Source organism: Ovis aries, chromosome 9 (genome assembly GCF_016772045.2).
Source record: "Ovis aries strain OAR_USU_Benz2616 breed Rambouillet chromosome 9, ARS-UI_Ramb_v3.0, whole genome shotgun sequence".
In the NCBI taxonomy this organism is placed as follows: domain Eukaryota; kingdom Metazoa; phylum Chordata; class Mammalia; order Artiodactyla; family Bovidae; genus Ovis; species Ovis aries.
Genome location: NC_056062.1, coordinates 70,253,192 through 70,264,119, shown reverse-complemented (window position 1 = coordinate 70,264,119; position 10,928 = coordinate 70,253,192).

Sequence of the window (10,928 nt, the reverse complement as noted above, 5' to 3'; positions counted from 1 at the left end):
TGGAAAAGACCCTGATGCTGTGAAAGACAGAAGGCAGGAGGAGAAGAGGAAGACAGAGGACGAGATGGTTGGATGGCATCACTGACTCAACAGACATGAGTTTCAGCAAGCTCCAGGAATTGGTGATGGACAGGGAAGCTTGGTGTGCTGCAATCCATGGGATCACAAAGAGTTGGACATGACTGAGCAACTGAACTGAGGGATATAACATACAGCATGATAAGTGTAATTAACACTGCTTTATGTTGAAAAGAAAGTGAAAGTCACTCACTTGTGTCTGAGTCTTTGTGGCTCGATGGACTTATACAGTCCATGGAATTCTCCAGGCCAGAATACTGGAGTGGATAGCCATCCTCTTCTCCAGGAGATCTTCCCAACCTGGGGATAGAACCCAGATCTCTCGCATTGCAGGTGGATTCTAACAGAGTAAATCTCAAGTGTTCTCATTACAATGAAACATTTTTTTCTTTTTCTTTTTTATCTGTGAGATGATGAACGCTCACTAAACTAATTGTGGTAATCATTTTACTACGCATGTAAGTCAAATCATTATGTTGTACCCTTTAAAATTATACAGTGTGTATGTCAAAGATCTATTAACAAAATTGGAAGAGAGAGAGAGAAAAAAAAAAACAACTATTGCATTTTTAGTTTTTTGACTCCTATTCCTAAGATGCTAAGATTGTTTTACCAAACCAACCAGTTGTAAATAAGGATGTGCTATCAGAGAAAAATATTTGTTGTTAAGATTTAAAACGAGAGTTGGTGGTGGTTAATCACATAGATTTTTTTTAAAAAGATACTTTAATTTGCAGTGCTTCCATGTTCATGCTTTAACAAATAACATTTTATTTAATAATATATTTTATATAATCAGGTGCTTAAATTGATGAATTATATGGCCCCAAGCCATTCTTTAATTGAAACAGAAATTTAAAGTTTCCGCATAGCTTTATCCTCTGCCGTCTTTTCTCCTCACTGCACATTCACTCCTGGGGACAGTATCCTTACCTGAGACTCATTTATTATCGCTATCCTGCCTGTAACCAAAGGTCCATATCTCTAATTTTCCAACCCAGATCTTTCTTCTAAGTGCCACCCCAGACGTCCACACATCCTCTGGTTATTCCTTGTGTACTTTGAACTCACATCGTCCAATGCCTCATTCATCTTCTTTACCTCCAGCCTAGTTCCTCTTATTTTGTTCTGTATGTGGTGACTGGATGATTAAAAAAAAAAAAAAAATCTATCAGATTACCCGAAGTTGAAATGAGTTTTTTTCCTTGGTTTTTCTCTTTCCCTCACACTTCAAGGCACATGAGTCCTGAGCCCCCAGATATCTCTAAAATCACTTCTTTTCCCCTTCACCCTGCATGCTTCACCCCTCCACTGGAATCAATGAACTCCGGCCTCCCTTCCTCATATCCAGTTCCCCTTTTAATTCAACTGCCACACCACCTCCCAAATGGCAGAGGATGACTCTCCTATCACACCACACTCCCGTTAAAAACTTCCCATTGAAAAATTCTCTACTTTTCTTACATGACAAGACCTAATTTTCATCTGGAAATCAGGTGGAGTGCCCGCCTCTGACATTGTTTCTGCCACCTCTGTACCGCTTCTCCTTGCCCCCAAGCGCACTTTGCTGGAGCAATAGTTCCGACGTCTGACTGTGCATTAGAATCACCTTGGGAGCGTTTAACAAAGACCACGCCTAGACCCCATGTCCAGACCTAAGAGTGCGAGTGAAGCCTAGAAACTGTTTAAAAAAGAAAACAACCTATCAAGAGATTCTAATGTACTGCCAGAATGAGACCCACTGCTCACCAAATTAAACTATTGGAATTCCCTCAATTTTCTTGTTCCTGTCTTACCTTTCTGCCAGGGGTGACCATGTTCCTCATTTTAATCTTGCAAACCTCTATTCATCTTTTAAGTACTCAGTCGAAGTTACTTGAGGGGAGAGGGAGTTGGAGTGAACGTGGCATCCCCTCCAGCACATCGGCCATGTCCCTTCCACATTTTCTCTTAGGGACACGACATACACCTGGCATTTTATCAGTCTATAAAGTGCTGTGCAAATACAAGTTCATGCCAGCCACTTGTGACAGACTACTGCCCCTAAGGGAGCAGTTATTCCAAATATTCCAAGTTATGCCCCTAGGCAGTTCTTCCAAATCCACTGGTTCAAAGTGCTACAACCTCAGCAAAAATCTTTTCTGTCCCTTGGGTAAAGTGGAGTGCCCCTTCCTCAGGTGTACATGGCCTCTTGCATTTTGGCAGCTCTTTGATAACTTTTGTTGCCGCGCTGTACTCATCGTTTAGCATCACTGGATGTGATAGAATTCTAAGGTTGACTGCAGCAGAAGCATCTTAGCCATTTTTGTTTCTTTGCAGTCTGGCATAGCATCTGGCTATATAATAGTGATTCAATATATGTTTATCCAATGAATATCTTTGTTAATCAACCCAGATGCTCCCTGTTGACTTCTACAAGCTCTGAAGCTCTCAAAGGGACTTCGGTAGGTGAGGATTCAGTCATAAGGACATGCCTCTCTGCCCTCTTGAGTCTTGGCTTACCTATCAAGTTCACCTTAGGGTTGTATTGCATTTTTATTATCAATCTTTATTCTGTGTATCTGGAAAAAATCCTTTCCATGTGTTAGGGTTTAAGTGAAATAGTTTCAACCTTGAAAACATTGATTCCTGCTTCTGGAGTATGGACAGTATACTTCCTCTATTCTTTCTGCCGTTCAGGAGTTTGTGATATATAACAAGTTCAGGATGTGCATTCCTCCAGTTTCTTTTACATCTAAATAAATCAAATTAATGAAAAGCCATTATTTACTCTGTTTTTAATAAGCTTTATAGTCTTTAAACTGGGATAGGCAGAGAAATCCAATTTATTTCTGCTTTTCTTAAAGGAAAATTGTGATCTTTAATCTTAATTAGCTTGTAGGAGTGTGTTTCTTTATTCTATAATGTCAACATGACTGAAAATGTCTGTTGGTTGACAACACTTATATTTGACCCTGTGCACTCTGATAAGGCCCTGGTAGGCAGCAATCTTTCTCTGGGGTTGGGGGTTAATAAAAATAATACTAATAGTACTACTAGTAATACAATGATTGTCTACTATGGACCAGACAGTGAGTTAAGTGCATCTAATGCATTATCTTATTTAATGCTTGTTACTGAAGTTCAAGGTAGTGAAGTTATTTCTCAGTGTCACATCCCTTCTAAGCCATGGAGCTGGCATTGCATTATTGAGCTGAACACAAAAGCTGAGTTCCCTGAAAGCCTGCCAGATCTATGACAAATGCCTAGAAGCACAGTCCTGCACCTCTCACACCTAGGAGTATAAACTGCTGGATACACCCCAGAGGTGGCTCCTGAGAATCCTCATGCCCCTCCCTCATCCCATCCAGTAACCATGAGTCACCCAACGCAAGAAGGTGTCTGAGCTTTCTCTGAACAAATGTCTTGAACCAAGATATTTTCTTGTGTTTTTGTACTGATTACTTGCAAAGCAGGTAATACAACAAGAAGGAGAGATTGTTTAAAACATGATAGGAATCACTATACCTGGTAAACTTGACCTTTGTGTCTCTGCATTCTGGGAAGGGTTATCTTTCAGCTAAGAAACACAGATCGAGGGTTTGTGATTGCCAACCAAGGACTGTATTGCTTGAAAGCTGGTCCCTTAAAAACAGGACATACATTTTCGAGACAACTTTGAAAGGAAATTTTAGACTCAGAGCTGGTTGTTCTATAATAAATCACATTTTTCATTTTTTAAAAAAATGTTAGTTACATGTTTCGATGCCATTCTCCCATATCATCCCACCCTCTCCCTCTCCCTCAGAGTCCAAAATTCCGTTCTATACATCTGTGTCTCTTTTGCTATCTCACATACAGGATCATCATTACCATCTTCCTAAATTCCATATATATGTGTCAGTAGGGACGTGGGAGGAGGATTCAGGATTGGGAGCTCGTATACACCCGTGGCAGATTCATGTCAATGTATGGCAAAACAAATACAGTATTGTAAAGTAAAATAAAGTAAAAATAAAATAAAAAAAAAAGGCATGAAGAAATTTTTAAAAAAGAAAAAAAATGTTAGTTAACTAGCAATTAGTTAAAATAGGCTCAATTGGTATTGTCTTAATTCCACATAGATCATATATGCCTATTCTGTCATGTTTATGTCAGTTTCTATTTGAGGGTATTCAAGAAATATCATTATTGATTTGCATTTTTAAGACAAATTAAGTTTGTTTCTGAGTGCTAGTGATTCTGCAAAATAAGGAATCTCTCTTTGGCGGTCACTTATTTCATGGTATTTACTTCCTTTAGCATGTAAAATGTCATATATTGTGTTAACACTAGGAAAGTTATATGTGATTAGTGATTTTTTGATGATGGGTTTGCAAGCAGAATGGAAACATTCTATATGGACTTATAGCATGGGCTCTATTTTAATTAAAAGTGGACTCCTTCTCCCAATGGAAATCATTTTATAGCACTCGGTATAAAAGGAGATGAAATTGCTTTTCATTTATCAAAAAGTTTTCCCCCAAGACAGGTTAATTTCTGTATAGAACGTAATACTTATTCTTTTGCTTAAATTTCATGCTTTCAAAGAAACTGAACCACATTCCTCAAGGATGACTAATTGTTTGATAAAGATGTTAGTGAAGGCTCTTTCTCTCCAACTCCGCTTTCCCTCCCTCCTTCCCTCTCTCTTTCTCTCTTTTTTTCTGGTCTAGTTTCTGAAATTCTCATTGAGTGCAAACAATCCTCTATGAATCCTCAGCAAATGTATGTGAGCTCAATGTGTACCTAAAATCAGGCTTACTGTCTGTCATTCCAAGCTTACAAGTTGAAAGAAAATTTAAATTCAGTCCATATCAACAACAGTAAGAGGAACAACAAGAAGTGATTGTATTTCGGCAATACAGTACCCTTTATCTATGTTATTAAACCGCTTCTGATCATTCCGAGTCTTGTGGTACACCCTCCCTCTAAAATTAAGCACACGTGAAAGACACCTGGGTCTACATTTTGAAGTGAAATGCAAACCAGATGGATTCTGTGGTCCTAGACTCATGCTGAAATGGGAAGTTGACTTTCGCAAATGACATCTACAAATATACACTTAAAAGGCAGCTCTTGCTGGTTAGATGTTAGAGCCCTTGGGGTTTTGGCCTGTCCTAAAGAAGCTGTCCTACAGAGAATTTGGTCTCTGTGTATTTGAAGATAAGAAAATAGAGCTTCTGTTGAGATCTAGTATTTACAATCCAAAAGCTAGTTTTTAATCCTAATTTTGAGGCAGTATCATTGTTTTAGTATACTAGTTCAAGCTACAAAGTGGCAGGGAAATTTTAATCTTAACTTTTTTATTTTTTCAAATTAGTGATATGGTCTATATGTTATATATTACAGTATTTTATTTCTGAGGGCCTACATAGTGCTAAGCCCTGAGTATGTGATAGTAAACAACCAGATTTGTACTTATACTCATGCAGCTTAGTCTCGTGAAACTATTTTGTTCATTGCTTAAAAACAAACATAGATAATTAGTTGAGAAGAAAAGTGACACATAACAAGAACTAACTGTGTACTGGAACTGAGCTAATAAGAGGATTTTCCCCTCTTACTTAATCTTTCCAATAGCCCTGAAAGATAGTTACCATGATCTTCGTTTTAGAGACAGGAAAACTGACACTCGAAGGAGGTGAAGTAACTTGCTTAAGGTCACACAGCCACAGCTAGTTAGTTAGTATACAGCAGACGGAGAAGGCAATGGCAACCCACTCCAGTACTCTTGCCTGGAAAACCCCATGGACAGAGGAGCCTGGGAGACTACAGTCCAAGGGGTCTCGAAGAGTCAGACACGACTGAGTGACTTCACTTTCACTTTTCACTTTCATGCACTGGAGAAGGAAATGGCAACTCACTCCAGTGTTCTTGCCTGGAGAATCCCAGGGATGGGGGAGCCTGGTGGGCTACTGCCTATGGGGTCGCACAGAGTCGGACACGACTGACGCGACTTAGCAGCATCTTAGCAGAGTGAGCACTTAGATCCAGGGCTTATTCCACAGAATGGTGGTTCTCCTCCGTTTAGTGCCATCTCTGCTTTATAGAATTTTGATTCAGCAGTTCAAAGTGCCCTTCCCTCAGCTCCACTAAAGGATCCGAAGACATAATGTAACATAGTACACAAAATACCTGAATGAGAACACGGAAATCCACACTCCCAAAATTGGCACTGTCCATTAGAGCTTTGACAGTTTTTTTCTTTGACTCTGGCCATAGGACTGAAGAAATTTAGTAAACGTACCTAATGTCATTTAAAACTAAAAAAAGCCACACTGGAGTGGGTAGCGGGCTATTCCCTCCTCCAGGGATATTCCCAAAAGGATCCAACCCAGGTCTCCCACATTGCAGGCAGATTCTTTACCATCTTAGCTTAGCCACTAGGGAAGCCCATAGAAATAAGAGGGACTTTTTTTTTTTCTTTTCTTTTAAGCTTAGAAAAGAGGTCAATATTTTAACAATTAAATGTTGATAGTTTGGGTTATTTGGTGGTATAGTCAGGAAGAGGTCTTTGTTGGCTAAGATGGGATTTTATGAAAGTTGGTTTCCAATTCATTTCTATTTTTCACTCCAGAGAATCACCCTCAGTGGATACTCAAATCCTTCCAGGTTAACTAATGTAAAACTTAAAGTTTATTTTTTTCTCCACACACTTCCTGAATTCTCTCTATAGCCTATTTGCCAAGAGTGTTCTGGCTTTTCTTCTGAACATCTGCACAGATAGGAATCTCACTACGTTTTGGAAGAGTTCATTAGAACATCTCTGTTTAGTTCTAATAATCAGGCCATGTTTTTTCCTCAAAATATGACAATCCACCTGTAGTTCCTTGTACAGTCATTCAGATCTATCCCATACAGTCTTCTGTGTGGCTGCCACTCAAACTGACAATACTTAATTATCATGATCTCTATCTGTTTCTTCTGTTAAATATTCCCAATTTCTTCAACTGCTCCTGGAATACCAGAGCCTTGAGTTTCTTCCCTTGAAACAATGATAGTACCAGGGCTAAGCTCGACATTCCCCATGTGATTTTATGTAAATAGTGCACATTCTAAACCCTTTCCCTTTATTCTAATACAGTTTCTATCTTTTTTATCAATAAGGTCTAAGTTCATTTTAGTTTATTTTGGAAGTCACTTCTTAATTTTGACTAAAAGTGAGTTTACTCTCAACTTAAAATCCTGTGCTTTTAAACCTATGCTCTGTTTCAGCGTTATTTTCAGTGTTGTTCTCTGGATGTTTAGTGGTGGTCTAACTTTATTTCCATACTATATTAGCCACTTTTTCTCCCTACTTGCTTTTACATTTTCTTTATTTGGTGTCCTATAGTTTCATTGGATGAGCCCTAGTTGTCGATTTGGTGTCTTTCCTGAATCTAACCATTTATACCTTGTGCTGGTTCTATAACCTTCTCGGCCATTTTATTTTCAATTTGTCTCTCCTATATTCTCTGAATTTTCTTTATCTGATTTTGAATATGATTTTTTAATTATTTCAGTGTATCCTCTAAGTCTCATTTCTTCTATTTTATATTTGTGTTGTATTTTGACTATTTTATTTATACCTTCATTTGTTGTTTGCAGATTTCTTAGTGAAATTTAAATTTGGATATTTATTGGGATTTTCTAGTAGATCACCTATATTTTTTACCCTTTGATCTAATAAGTCCACTTTTGAAAGTTTATGTCAATGTACAAAGATTGGAGTATCAAGATGTCTTAGCATTACATATAAATAAACTGACTTTCAATACTCTTGCCTAGCAAATCCCATGGATGGAGGAGCCTGGTGGGCTGCAGTCCATGGGGTCGCTAGGAGTCGGACACGACTGAGCGACTTCACTTTCAATTTTCACTTTTCACTTTCATGCATTGGAGAAGGCAATGGCTACCCACTCCAGTGTTCTTGCCTGGAGAATCCCAGGGATGGGGGAGCCTGGTGGGCTGCCATCTCTGGGGTCTCACAGAGTCGGACATGACTGAAGCGACTTAGCAAAGAGGCACTACTTAGTAGACTGTAATTGTTAACAAGAATTAGTGTGTGAATCTATATATATACATACATATATGTACATCTACACATTATACTTATATTCACACAAAAAATGTCCAAAAGGTTTGGGCAAGAAGCACTAAAGAGTGATTAAGTCTGAAGTGCAGGAGATGCAGGACACTTGGGTTTGATTCCTGGGTTGGAAGATCCCCTGGAGAAGGGCATGGCAACCCACCCCAGTATTCTTGCCTGGAGAATCCCATGGACAGAGGAGCCTGGCGGGCTGCAGCCCATGGGGATGCGAAGAGTTGGACACAACTGAGCGACTAAGGACACGTGCACATGCCCTTCTATATTTAAAATGTAATTTTATTTTATTTTTTAATTTTTATTTTTACTTTATTTTGCTTTACAATACTGTATTGGTTTTGCCATACATTGACATGAATCAGCCATGGGTGTACATGAGTTCCCAATCCTGAACCCCCCTCTACCTCCTACCCCATATCATCTCTCTGGATCATCCCCGTGCACCAGCCCCAAGCATCCTGTATCCTGTATCGAGCATAGACTGGTGATTTGTTTCTTATCTGATAGTATACATATTTCAATGCCATTCTCCCAAATCATCCCACCCTCTCCCTCTCCCACAGAGTCCAAAAGTCTGTATACATCTGTGTCTCTTTTGCTGTCTCACATAGAGGGTTAGCATTACCATCTTTCTAAATTCCATATATACGTGTTAGTATACTGTATTGGTGTTTTTCTTTCTGGCTTACTTCACTCTGTATAATAGGCTCCAGTTTAATCCACCTCATTAGAACTGATTCAAATGTATTCTTTTTAATGGCTGAGAAATACTCCATTGTGTATATGTACCAAAGCTTTCTTATCCATTCATCTGCTGATGGACATCTAGGTTGTTTCCATGTCCTGGCTATTATAAACAGTGCTGCGATGAACATTGGGGTACATGTGTCTCTTTCAATTCTGGTTTCCTCGGTGTGTATGCCCAGCAGTGGGATTGCTGGGTCATAAGGTAGTTCTATTTGCAATTTTTAAGGAATCTCCACACTGTTCTCCATAGTGGCTGTACTAGTTTGCATTCCCACCAACAGTGTAAGAGCGTTCCCTTTTCTCCACACCCTCTCCAGCATTTATTGCTTGTAGACTTTTGGATTGCTGCCATTCTGACTGGTGTGAAATGGTACCTCATTGTGGTTTTGATTTGCATTTCTCTGATAATGAGTGATGTTGAGCATCTTTTCATGTGTTTGTTAGCCATCCGTATGTCTTCTTTGGAGAAATGTTTATTTAGTTCTTTGGCCCATTTAAAATGTAATTTTAAAACCTTCTATTAAATTCATCTCCTCACCCCATGTATCTTTTTTTTTTTTTTTTGGTGGTGGTGAGGCAGAGACCTGACGGGTGGTCAATAGGTTAGATAGCCTCCTTTCCTTTGTGTCATCTGAAAATTGGTTAAACGTGAATTCTATAACATCATCAGTCACTGTTAAAGAGTTTGGAATGCCTTTCAGAAACCTCCTTTCAGGGAGATCTTATCAACTGGTAATCTGGCACAAAGGAAAATTATCTGAATCCTTATTTTTTTTTTCCTTTTTCTTTCTTTCCTTTCTCCTTTCTCCTTTTCCTTCTTTTTCTTTCTCTCATATATAAACTTATATATGTGTATGTATGGATTTCCCTGGTTGCTCAGACAGTAAAGAAGCCACCTGCAATGCGGGAGACCTGGGTTCGACCCCTGGGTTGGGAAGATTCCCCTGGAGAAGGGGATGACTACCCACTCCAGTATTCTTGCCTGGAGAATTTCATGGACAGAGCCTGCCAGGTTTCAGTCCGTGGGGCTGCAGAGAGTTGGACACCACTGAGTCACTTTCACTTTCACTATGTATAACACCGTAAGCACTCTGCCGAGCATGTAATTTCTTTTAGAGAACTTAAAAGTATGACAATATTGACACATTTGTTCCTTGTGTATGAAAAAATCTGCCATCTTCTTTCCTGTACTATTAAAATTACTTGGGATTACAGAATTGTAAAATTGATATCTTGATCATATCCCAAATCTTTTAAGCATCTTCTTTTACTGTGTCAAGCTACAAAAGTATTCTTGACTTACATTTTTGTCTTTACACTTATAAACTTCAAGATATGAGTCTCAGAAAGCAGACCATCTTGAACTGGGAATTGTTGCCATAAGCCACCTAATGTCTTTGGTTTGAGATTTCCTTTCCATGTCACAGTTCTTCAAGGTATCAAGTTAAGAATTCAAATTAATGACGAAATCTAAACTAGATTTTGAATATTTGAAGAGAGAAATGAAATTGCTCACTGGGAAATAAGAGTTTTCTATAGTGATTAAGTTTGATTTTCCCTTGAGGGATGCTACATCTGAATATATTTCTGTGAGGTACCAAGGAGGGACCAAGGTAAAAAGCACTCCTTTAGTATTGCACAATTTTTAACTCTGAAGCATCTTTTCCAAAGCCCTCCAGTCTTTATGGATACTGTTAAAGGAAGGTCCCTGGAAGAGCACCCAGATGCTTCATCTGAGTTTTTCTACTAAATTTCTGGAGCAAAATGGGACAATGTTTTGAAGTCATTGTAAAATTCTGCCCATTCCTAGATACCATGCAAGACATCAGGTTAAAACTATCTTTGCATTATTATAATGTGTTACCTTTAGGATCACTTCTGCTGTCCCTTTAGATTCCATTGAAGATAAATCATTTTACTCATCCTGATTGGATTCAATTATTTTGGAATGTCTAGGTTGTACTTTGGAGTCCCCTGATTGGCTTAGAGAACAGTG